The sequence below is a fragment of the Petaurus breviceps genome, unplaced genomic scaffold, assembly GCF_028583685.1.
Source record: "Petaurus breviceps papuanus isolate PSGF00001 unplaced genomic scaffold, PetGlider_PUasm1.0 90842, whole genome shotgun sequence".
Classification (NCBI taxonomy): Eukaryota; Metazoa; Chordata; class Mammalia; order Diprotodontia; family Petauridae; genus Petaurus; species Petaurus breviceps.
This window is the reverse complement of record NW_027187358.1, coordinates 5,107,118-5,118,360: the sequence shown is the minus strand read 5'-3', so window position 1 is coordinate 5,118,360 and position 11,243 is coordinate 5,107,118. Positions and strand designations below refer to the sequence as shown.

General features: G+C 42.2%; 1 long non-coding RNA gene across 1 annotated transcript; it reads right to left on the bottom strand.

Moving 5' to 3' along the window:
* Window positions 1-5,413: 5,413 nt before the first annotated feature.
* Window positions 5,414-6,265, bottom strand: LOC138148918 (uncharacterized). The gene is made up of 2 exons (XR_011165203.1): window positions 6,118-6,265; window positions 5,414-5,640 (listed from the first exon to the last, which is right to left on the bottom strand). It is a non-coding gene; the product is annotated as an uncharacterized lncRNA (long non-coding RNA).
* Between the last annotated feature and the right edge of the window lie 4,978 nt (window positions 6,266-11,243).

Below are 11,243 nucleotides of genomic sequence, written 5' to 3'. Positions count from 1 at the left end.
CTGGCTAGCTGGAAGAATGGTGGAGCCCTCACTAGAAATAGGAAAGGGCTGTATTTAGGGAGAAGGGCTGTATTGAGTTTGAGAATGCCTGTGGTTTATCCACTTTGAAATGTCCAACAGGTACTTATTGATATGATGATGGATCAAAACTCAAGAGAGAGGCTAAGTTTGGATAAATAGTTCTAGAAGTCATAATCATAGAGGTTCCAATTAAACCCATATGTGCTGAATAATTTCTTGTTGAGTGTATTTTCTGTATAGAGAGGGTATATATTGGAATGGGGGTTAAGCTATTTGTAAAAAGCACTTAGCACTGTGCCTAGCACGTGGGAGATGCTATATAAATTACTATTATTTGCAGATTTATGATTGTCCTAAACACCTGAACCTGAGGTAGTAACAGTTTCCATCTTCACAGATTCATAGGTTTAGAGCTGGAAAGGACACTAGGAGACTTTCCCCAGAGCCACATTATTAGTCAGTGGCTGACCCAGGGCTCCTGGATCCTAGTCTGGTGGTCTTTCCATTATGCTGCCCCTTTTCTCTTGGATAATAAGAAGCTTTTTGTATGCTGGCTCAATGGGGCGATAGGGCCTGACTACCAAGAGACTTGTTAACTAGACCAGAGGCATATATTGGTTCTGGCTATGTGACTGTGACCTGAGGCAGATAGGAGATCTGGTGTCTAGAGTGTTAGTCTTGGAGTTGGGAAGACCTAAGTTCAAATCCTGCCAGAAACACTTCCTATCTGCATGAAACTTTTTTTTTGCTTTTTGGAGGGCAATTGGGGTTAAGTGACTTGCCCAAGGTCACAAGGCTAGTTTTTGTGTTAAGTGTCTGAAGCAGGATTTGAACTCAGGTCCTCCTGACTCGAGGGCTGGTGCTCGATTTACTGTGCCACCTAGCCACCCCATATCTCTATGAAGCTTAATGTCTCTCAGTCTTAGTTTCCTTCTCTACAAAATGGGGATAATGAGAGCACCTCATAGGGTGATTATGAGGATCACATGACATAGCACATGTGTAGTATTTTGTAAGCCTTGGAGTGCTGTAGGAATACTAACCATTATTATCATGGTGAAAGCTATAGCATTTTCCTAAAGAAGGGGTGGTGTCCATAACAAAAGGAGCAGCAGCAGAAATGGTGGTGGCACCACAGAGGAACAAAGCCTCCAGAAGCCTGGAAGTCTTGATGCTGAGCTTTTATCCTATTCTGGATCTGAGAGGCAGAGAACCATGGAGTGGTGAGGATGAAGACTAAACCAGGGCCTTGCACTTCATTGATACCACTACCTGTGGTCTTGTAGACCAGGCAGGTTCATGGTGGGTAGGGGAGAGAGGAATTGGTTCTCCAACTACCAACCAAAGGTTCTTTCCCTGCTTGGCATAGGGGGCCTCAATCTCAGGGTGGCACTGAAAGTGTTGAGGGACATAATGGCACAGTGTTCAGATCACCAGATTTGAAGCCACCAGGGCTAAGGTTCAAATACCACTTGGGTGACTTGGAACAGCTCACTTTCCTCTGGGCCTTATTTTCCTCATTAATTAAAGTAAGGGGTGTTGGATTCTTCTCCTTTATAGACCTAAATTCGTGATCCATGAACTTACAGGTCCCTGGAAAAGGTGAGCTTTATTAGAGGTTTTGATTCCCAAATGACCTTGACTTCTTTTCTGGAATGAGTGTTTAACCCTGGGGTTACACTATAAGTTCACTGTTCACCCTTCATTTCCAAGAGGACCAATGACATCAAAGGTGATGTCTTGACTTGAGCATGAATTGGATTTAAGTGACACAGAGTTGCACAAAGTCATCAGCCTCACTCTCTCCCAAAGTCACCAAAGTCCAGTGGCAAGACAAAAGTCAAGATGACAGGGGATGGCCTGGGATGCAGTGGATGACCTTGGCATCTTCCATGCCAAACCAAGCTCTAAGCACTCCATAGTACCTGATTCAGCTGCCTTCATGGCTGTTGGAACAAATTGTTCTCATTTGCCCATTACACCGGGGGAGGGAAGTCTTCACATGCTTGAAGTAGACATCCCCCAACCTGGGCAGATTTCTGGGAAGAAGTTTTCTTAGATTTTTGTGTAGGAGGTCTTTCCATAGTCTTTGTTGTGTGCAATAAACATGTTCTACATTCTAGACCTTATAAGCTTAGTGCTCTCAAGAGAACTGAAAAACCTAGACAAAAGTTAGGAATAAGTCAAATTCAGATATTCCTAGAATCACTCTGAGTGGGGACATGAGCCAGAGCTATGAGCGAGAAGCCTCCAAGATTGAATTTGGTTTCTGTGGACCCAGAGTCATGGTTCTGAGCCATAGAGTAAATAAGTCCCAAGGAATCATATATATCTTCTAAAAAATATGTTTCCCTACTCCACCTCTAGTTATTTTGCCTCCTTCCTTTATTATTTGGGGCACTCTGTCTCCAACTAGAGTTTGACAGGCTTTTTTTTTGCTGGAAACTGGAACAAATTTTTCCTCTTTCATGTACTTCTGTTTGGTGTATGCATGTGAATGTGTGATCGCCATATGCGAGCATGTGACTCTTTGTGATTTACTGTGCATGTGTTTCTGTGCATGCAAATGAGTGTGGGACTCTGTGTGTATGTGTGATTTGACTGTAAAAGACCAATGTAATCTTTCCCCCTTTCTCCTGTGCTGGCTTCACTATGAGACTGTATCACATATGAAAGAATGTTATTTGAAGGCCAAGATTCCTGTCCTTAGAATGGCTCATTGCACTGTGTTCAGTGGGATTCCATCTCCAGAAGGCCAGGGGATCTCTCCAAATGTTAGAACTCATCCCTCAACAATCAATGCATCAACAATAATTTATTAAGTAGCTATTATGTGCCAGGAATTATTATAGGCACTGGGACAAAGGGAAAACCAAAACAATTCCTATTCTCAACGAGCATACATTCTAATAGGGGAATATAACAAAGCACATACAAAAATATATCCATATATGTATAATATTTATAAAATATAAGCTTAAAGTAAAGCAATACAAGTATACACAACGTAGTTAAATATAAAGCAGAGAAAAAACTGGCTATGGCAAGGATCCCAAAATGCTTCATGGAGTAGATGGTTCCTTAGCTGAGTCTTAGAGGAAGGGAAGGATTCTCTAAGGGAAGGTGAGGAGGAAATGCATTCCAGGCATGGGGAATGACCATGACTATGACCAGAAAGGTGCAGAGTCTGTAAATTGGGGAACAGAGAAGGCCAGTTTGGCTGGATTGAAGAGTTCAAGCAGAGAATAATATCCAATAGGGCTGTAAAGATAGTCTGGGACCAGGTTGTTTAGGGAACTTTTAAAGCTAAACAGGAGTTTTTGTTTGATCCTAGAGGTAATAGGAGTTGGGTGAGTAGGGGAGTCACAATCAGATTTGTATTTAAGGAATATCACAGTGGAAGGTGCATGGGGACGAATTGGGGAGGAGAGAATCAGGAGCTGGGGAGATGCCTGGAGTAAGAGTGTGAGGGGGTGAGGAGAAGTGGCAAATACAGCACGTATTTTTCTGTTGTTCAGTCATTTTAGTCATACCCAACTCTCTGTGACCCCATTTGGGGTGATTCACCACTTCCTTCTCCAGCTCATTCTACAGATGAGGAAACTGAGGCAAATATGATTAAGTGGCTTGCCCAGGGTCACATCGCTAGTTAGTGTCTGAGTGTGTATTTGAATTTGTGAAGATAATCTTCCTGACTCCAAGCCCACTGTTCTATCCACCGTGCCACCTAGCTGAACAGCACATATTTGGACTGAGAAAAGGTCACCATATTTGGTAATTAAGATGCAGTCATTTCATGTATGTCTTGTATACATTTGTCTTTATACACATTGCTTTTCCCTAGCAGAATATAAGCCCCTTGAGGGCAGAATAGATTTCCCTTTTGCCTTTTTATCTCCAGTGATGATCATGGTTCTTGGCACACAGTAGGGGCTCAAAAAATACTTGTTAAATTAAATTGAATGTAGGCATACTGGTGGTGGAAAGAACATAGAATTGAAAGTGATTTGAAGCCATAAGGCGATGTACAAATGGGAGATGTGATTATGATTATGGTTAGGAATACAAGTTCCTACAAAGAGGAGGATTGTGAGCTGGGGAGGGAGGGGAAGCTGCTTGTCTTCCAGTCCTCTCCTATAACACAAGAACAACTGTAGGGAAAGCAGCTGTGACCCATTTCATCTCTGTTTCTCTAAGGATGCCAGCAGCATGCAAGCCCTCCTACAATCTCATTTCTTTAACTGTTTCATTGCCTTTCTCCACTCATCAGACAGCCAGAGTGTCCAGCCTTGTCCAGATGATAGTCAGGTCCTCCTGAAGGTTTGGGCTATTCTCCTGTTCTTGGCTGTTACAGAAACTCACAAGGGACTAACTTTTCAGAGGCAAGGAGATAGAATGCCAAGTGAGATAGACACCTAGATGTGTAGAACAGGTATGGACCTACTGAACACCCTAGGTTAATAGATAAGATGGCTACAACTTTTGAAGTCATACACCAGTCTATCTCCAATGAGAAGAACAGCATCAGAGGAGACAGGTTTAAGTTTTAACAAGAGACAGAGATATAAATGTACCCTGAAGTTCACTGGATCATAAATGACTTTGGAGGCCATGAAATCTAACCTTTCATGATCTGATGGTAGGGACTCAGAAGAGCTTAAGCAACCTGTCCTAGGGCACATGGGTAGTAAATAGCCAAATTGAGATTTGAACCTACATCCTCTGATGCCAAATCTATTTTTCTTTGCAACAAATTTCCTGATTGAGTCATCAGATGCCAGAACTGATCATTATGGTCTGTTCTGCACAATTAGTGCTTTGTTATTCTCTAATTGTGTCTCGCGTGTGAGCCCTGTTTCAACAACTAATGTTGCCTCCTTCTACTGGGCTCCATTTCTTAATTGACTGAGAGTGTTCCTGGATAGTCTTAAGTCTTTGATTATTGGGAGAAAATGGATCATAGATTTAGAGCTGGAGAAGCTTGTAGATGGCATGTAAATCTAACTTCCTCATTTTACAAATGAGGAAACTGCTCACCATCCCACCAGGGCAAGATTTGAACTCAGGTTTTCCTAATCTAGTATGGCACCCACCATGCCATACTGCCTCTTCAAGGAGTAACCGATGGTACCCCAAGCACTTATTGGACATTTAATGTATGCCCACTCCTGAAAATCCTCATCCCTGCCCTCACAAAGGTTATAGTCTAGTAGGGGGATATGACATCCATGGATAATGATACAGAATAATACACAGTAAGTTAATTGGGAGAAGGGAGAGATCAATGTGGTATGGAAGAGTCTGGAAGTCTCCTTCCTGGAAAAGATAGGACTGAAGTTGGTCCTGGTAGTATTTGGAGACAAGAAAAGGCAGGGAAGATGAAGTAGAAATGCCATTAAAAAGGTTCTTTTATATAGCAAATTCCAACCCTCCTCATGAGTTATTGCTTCATCTCCCTCAGTTTGCCCACCTGTAAGATGGGGATAATACCTAACCTGAAGACATCTCAGGATGGTTGTGAGGATCAAATGAGATGATGAAAGTAAAAGAAATGTAGCTAATCACTTGTCTTGAACAGTCATCCTCAGATCCAGGAATTTCCAGCTCTGATCAACAAACCTGTGAAGAAAACAGGGTTCAAGTCCTGACACCTACAGGCTGTGTGACCCTGGATAATCACTTAAGCTCTGAGTGCTTTGGGCCACTCTCTGAGAATATAGTGGTAGAGAAGGCACCAACCTACATTTGGAAAGGGAGTCTTCTCATCTGGGAGTTTCCTATGTTATCCCAGGCCCCATCATATCCTTACATGCTGGGCACTATATGAGGCACCGGAGATACAAATACAAAGAAGGAAACAGCACCTACTCTCAGGGCTTACCTTGTTTCCAAAATAGCAGAGACAGAAAGAAGGAACTTGGGACAGGCAAGCTGGGGACACCTGGTCTGTATTAGCACCCCTCCCCCCTTCCCATAGCATGATGGGAATGATTTAACTGGGTCCTTTTCATTCCCTACTCTCCCTCCCCCGACCCAGAATCTCTTGCCAAAATCCAAACCCTTCCTACTCACGCTGATTGAGCCAGAAATCCTTACCTCCTTTGGTTGGCAGAGGCCAGGAGGGAGGCTCTGTGGCAGAACTCCATCTTTCCCCCAAGACTCTGGCCCTGGCCAGCAGACCCCCCTCCTATCTCCCTTTCCTCCACTCCCACAGAAAAGCTCACTTGAATGCTGATCAGAACCTTCCAGAGATGTGTCAGGTTGTTTGTTCCCCCCAAATGACAAATCCAGCCCCCCCCTGCCCCCCACCGCCCAGCTGCAGATGCAGGGAACTTTCCCAACATGAAGCCCCACACTCTGCAGACGGTTGGCTTGATTCTTTTCCTTTCTTCTCCCTTTATTAGTCCCCCTGTGGAGCTGGACGGCTCCTGGCTCTCTTCCCCATCCTCAGCAGACTGTTGGAAAGAGTGATTGGAGAAGGCAACAGCCCAACAAACCACACAATGCCTATGGCTGTGTGGTTAGAGGGAGTTTGCTATTTCCAAATAATTTTCAATATCAAGCTCTTTGCCCCTGCTTGGTGACTTGGTCATCCTATCCCATTGTGAGCACTTTATTCTGCTATGGAAAGCCATGTGGTTAGGGGAGACATGGAACAATACCAATGGAGTTTTTTTCAATTGTTCAGTGTGTGGACAGTTGGCAATGGGCAGTGAGGATGGTGGGATATTGACTGTGCAAATTGAATCCAATAAAATTTTATTTAAATATATAAATATATGAAAATCATTCTTACCTTACCTGCCATACGAGATTGAGCCCATAGCCCAGAGTCTGCAACTCTCCTCTAGATTATAGGTCCTTTACAACTCTAAATTATGATCTTAAAGGAAAAGAGAACATTGAAAATACAGGGAAAGCATGAACAGTGGCATCAAGACAAGAAAGCACAGGGTATTCAAGGACAGAGTAGCCCAACTTGGTTGAATCATAGAGTGTAGTGGAAGAGGAAGAAGTAGGAAGCTTAGGATAACCCTACAAAGCTAGTGGGGTCTCAAACTGTAAAGGACCTTGAATGATCGGTTGAGAAATTTGAACTTTCTCAGTAGGTAATAGGGAGCAACTAAAGACTTCTGAGCTGAGGAGCTAGGCAAAAGGAAGATTGGCTTGGCAGTCATATGAAGAATGCATAGAGAGTTAGAAACATTAAAGACAGAAGGATATGAGCAGATCTTAAAGAGCTATTAATCCTTGAGAAAAGTTAGCTCTTTGCTAAGATGTAAAGGTGCACTTTGAGTTCTCCTTTTATCTTCTGGTACCACATTAAATACTTCTAGATAATTAGTTCACATACTTGGAGGACACTTTTTGATTTAGCCTTTAACAAGGAGGAAAGAGAGAAGGAAAACTAGATCCTAAGCTTTGAGAGCTTCATATTCCTTTCCCTATAATCATAGACTATGCATAGTGTCTCCAGGGAATTATGTGGCCTCAGAAATGGCAGAATGTCAGAGGAGGGGTTCATGGACCAGCCAGGAAATGGGGTTCAGAAGCATTAAGGAACAAAGTCACAACATGGAGGAAGAAATTCAGACCTTTCCTTTCTTTGGTATGAGTTACATAAACTGCATAGGTCCAAAGAGAGAGAAGTTGACCACCAGCCCCCAAATGTTTCCCTCCACTGAGAAGTCCCTAGCCTCGAAGTAGTACTGATATATCTTGTATAAGGTCTTAGATGAAGAGAAGATGACCAAAAGAAGAATTCTGGAGTAGGATTATAATATAAGAAGTCTATAATAAATATAATATAATAAGCCTATAATAAATATTCTAAGAGAAGCTCATTAGGAGGTGATAATGAGGGCCACACTAGGTTAGTCACAGTAGGAACTGAAAAGAGTATTTGGATATGAAAGATTTTGCTAAGAACGACTGGACTGCTCAGATATGGAAGGCAAGAGAGGGTAAAGGTTCAAAGTTTTGAACGTGAGGGACTGGATGAAGGGTGGCATCACAGACAGAAATAGTTAAATCACAGGAAACAGATTTTTTTGGAAGATAATAAGCTGAGTTTCAGACATGATGAGGTTTAAATGTTGTTGACACACCTAGGTAAATGTGTCCTCTAGGCAGTTGGTCCTATAGGCAGATGTGGGTCTGGAGCTTAGATAGAGATCACGGCTGGAGAATTACTTTTGGAAGTCATAATGTGTGTGCTGTTAACTACTGCCTATTTTATGGTGTACTAGGTAATGTTGTTGTTTGTCTTTTGTTTTCAAAGGGGACCAATGATGTCATGGGGGTAATGTCTTGACTTGTATGTGAATTTGATTTAATTGAGGCAGGACTGTGCAGAGTCATCAGCCTCACTCTCTCTTCCAGAGTCATTCATGTCCACTGGCAGGACAAAAGTGAAGACAACTGTCAGTGACCTGGGATACAGTGGATGACTTTGGTGTCTTCGAAGTCTGGTCAAGCTCTAGGTATACTGCAGTGCCTGCTTCAGTTGTCTTCATGACTGTTGGAGCAAATTGTTCTTACCTGCCCATTCTGCCAGAGGAAATCTTTACATACTTGGGATAGACACCCCACTAAATCACCAATGGGTTTGAGACCCCTTGATTACCCTCAACCTGGGTTTAGCCCATCTGTTGAGAAAGTTTTACTAGGGTATGGTGTCTCCAGAAATCATGTGGCCCCAGAGATGGCAGAATGGCAGACCAATAGCATAAGACTAGCACAAGATTGTACCTGCTACAGCTTCTTGGAGCCACATGTGAGAGTTGGGTGAAGGTGGGCACCAAAGGTGAATGAGCAGTCCTGAAAAGGACTCAGCAAGCCCTCAGAGCAGAGGGGCTAGTCCTGCTCACCTCATACGCTTTTTGCCTAATATGTGCAGTATGGCATGCAAGGTAGGTGGAGTGGCATGTAACATGTGATTTGTAGTATGCTATGTAGTGGGCATCATGGTGTACATTGTATTTTGAATACTGGCTGTGCCAGTTACTACTTTGTGACCTTAATTATGTTGCTTAACCTCTCTGGGCCACATTTACCTTATTTGCAAAATGAGAAGGTTGGACTGAATGGCCTTTAATGGTCCTTCCATCTCTAAATCTAAAATCTCTGGTCCTGTTGTATAGCTCATTATATACTGCATGTTGTGTTATGTGGCTTTATGGATACACCTGAGATTCCTCAGGTTCTGGAGTAAAGCCAAGGAAGATATCACACTCATCACTAACAAGTCAGTCAAATCAAGTTACTTAAAAAAATTAAGAGAAAGTATAAGGCAGGAACACATGCTGTGTCAGTCACCTAGTTATGTTATCTCCTGGGGCCCAGGATTCTCAAACTCTGGGATAGTGATTTCTTTGGGGCATTTACCAATTGGAGATGGCCAGACAATTAGGGACCAGCTGCTCTGGCTGAGGTGATACAAGTGGTGACTGTAGCTAGAGGTATTTGTATAGCTGCAAGCAATACAAGTCAACATAAACCCTGCATCAGTCAAGTGATGATCCAATGGACCAGTCAAGTAAAGGTCCTCTCTTCTATCTCTGCTGGATCATTATCCATGTTCTGATGACTATGCATAGATTCACTCAGAGGTTGTTAGTTCTCCCCTCTCTTCTCTACACTCTCAGTAAGTTCCTCAGCTCCCATGAGTTTAATTATAATTTCTATGAAGATGAATCCCAATCTGTGTATGTAACCTTTGTCTCTTTCATGAACGCCAATCTTGCATCACCAACTGACTACTGAACATTTCAACCTGGATGTCCCATAGGAATCTTAAATGTAACATATCTGAAAATGAACCCATTATCTTTTCCCCAAAACTCACTCTTTCCCCAAACTACCCTGTTTCTGTCATGGGCATTAGAGTGATCCTTGATTCCAACCTCTCTCCAATATCCAACATATCCAATTAACTAACAAGTCTTGTTGATTCTATGGACACAGCATCTCTAACATCCATCGCTCTCTCCTCACATGGCCACCTAATACAGGTTCTCATTACCTTTCCCCTAGATTATTACCATGGACTCCAAATGGGTCTCCCTGACACTTTCTCTCTCTTCTCCAATTCATCCTCCACACAGCTACCACTGTGATATTTCTAAAGCACAAGTCTGACCATGTTACCCATTTACTCAATCAACTCCTATTACTACTATAGCCTGGATCCAAAGGCAATTTACTCCCTTTCACCTTACCCTCTTGTAAACCCTAATTTCCTTCAAAACTCAGCTTAGGTACTACCTCCTCCATGAGACTTTTCCTCATTTCCCTAGCTGTTAGTTTATTCCCCCTCAAATTATCTTATGTTTATTCTCTCTATATTTTTCATTACATCATATGTATATTTGCCACCATGATGGAGTCATCCATCACATAGTCCAGATCATGGTTGGAATTTCTTATAGATAAGTGGGGTCCTCCAGATGCTCTGGTTTTGTGATAATCTTGTGCCAATTGCATCACATCTCAAGATACTGAAGAACTTCCTAGAAGATATCTGAAACCACTAAAAATGAATTTTGACTCTCCATCCACACAGGAAAGACCAAGTGGATGAAAAATAACTACAGTGCAGATTTCAACACATATTTGGATAGATACTTTATAAAGCTTGTCCAACAGTAGGTTTATCTGAGATAGATACAGACAGAAATAAACTGGGCCCAGAATTGAAAAGGAGTAAGAGGGTGGTCTGAATTGCTTTTGAGAAATTATAATATGCTTTTATTGACTACAAGCTTTCCAAGAAAACTACAGCTCATCTTTTAATTGCAAACATCTTTACCAGTTTTGTTACACAGCAATGAGACATGAAACAATAACAAAGAACTAAAGATAAGTATCAGAGGGCAAAGGAGAGGGGTATCCTCAGAGTAAGGATACAAAATAAAACTAACAAAGAACTTTGAAGAAAAGTACACTACTAGGACCCTAATGATGGTGGAAGAAATTGAGAAAGGTCATCAAAGTTTTGGATGTACCTATCCTTTGTGGTAAACTTTTGAGGGAAAACAGACAAAAGTCTCACAGGATGAGCAGGAATAGATGCAGTGAAGGAATGAACTTCCAGACAGATCAGATTATAAATTTGTATGACTATAAGTATACATGGTGTTCCCTCTTTTAGAACATAAGTTATTTGAGGGCAGGGACTGTTTCATCATTGTCTTTATATCCCACGCAGTGCCTGGAACCTA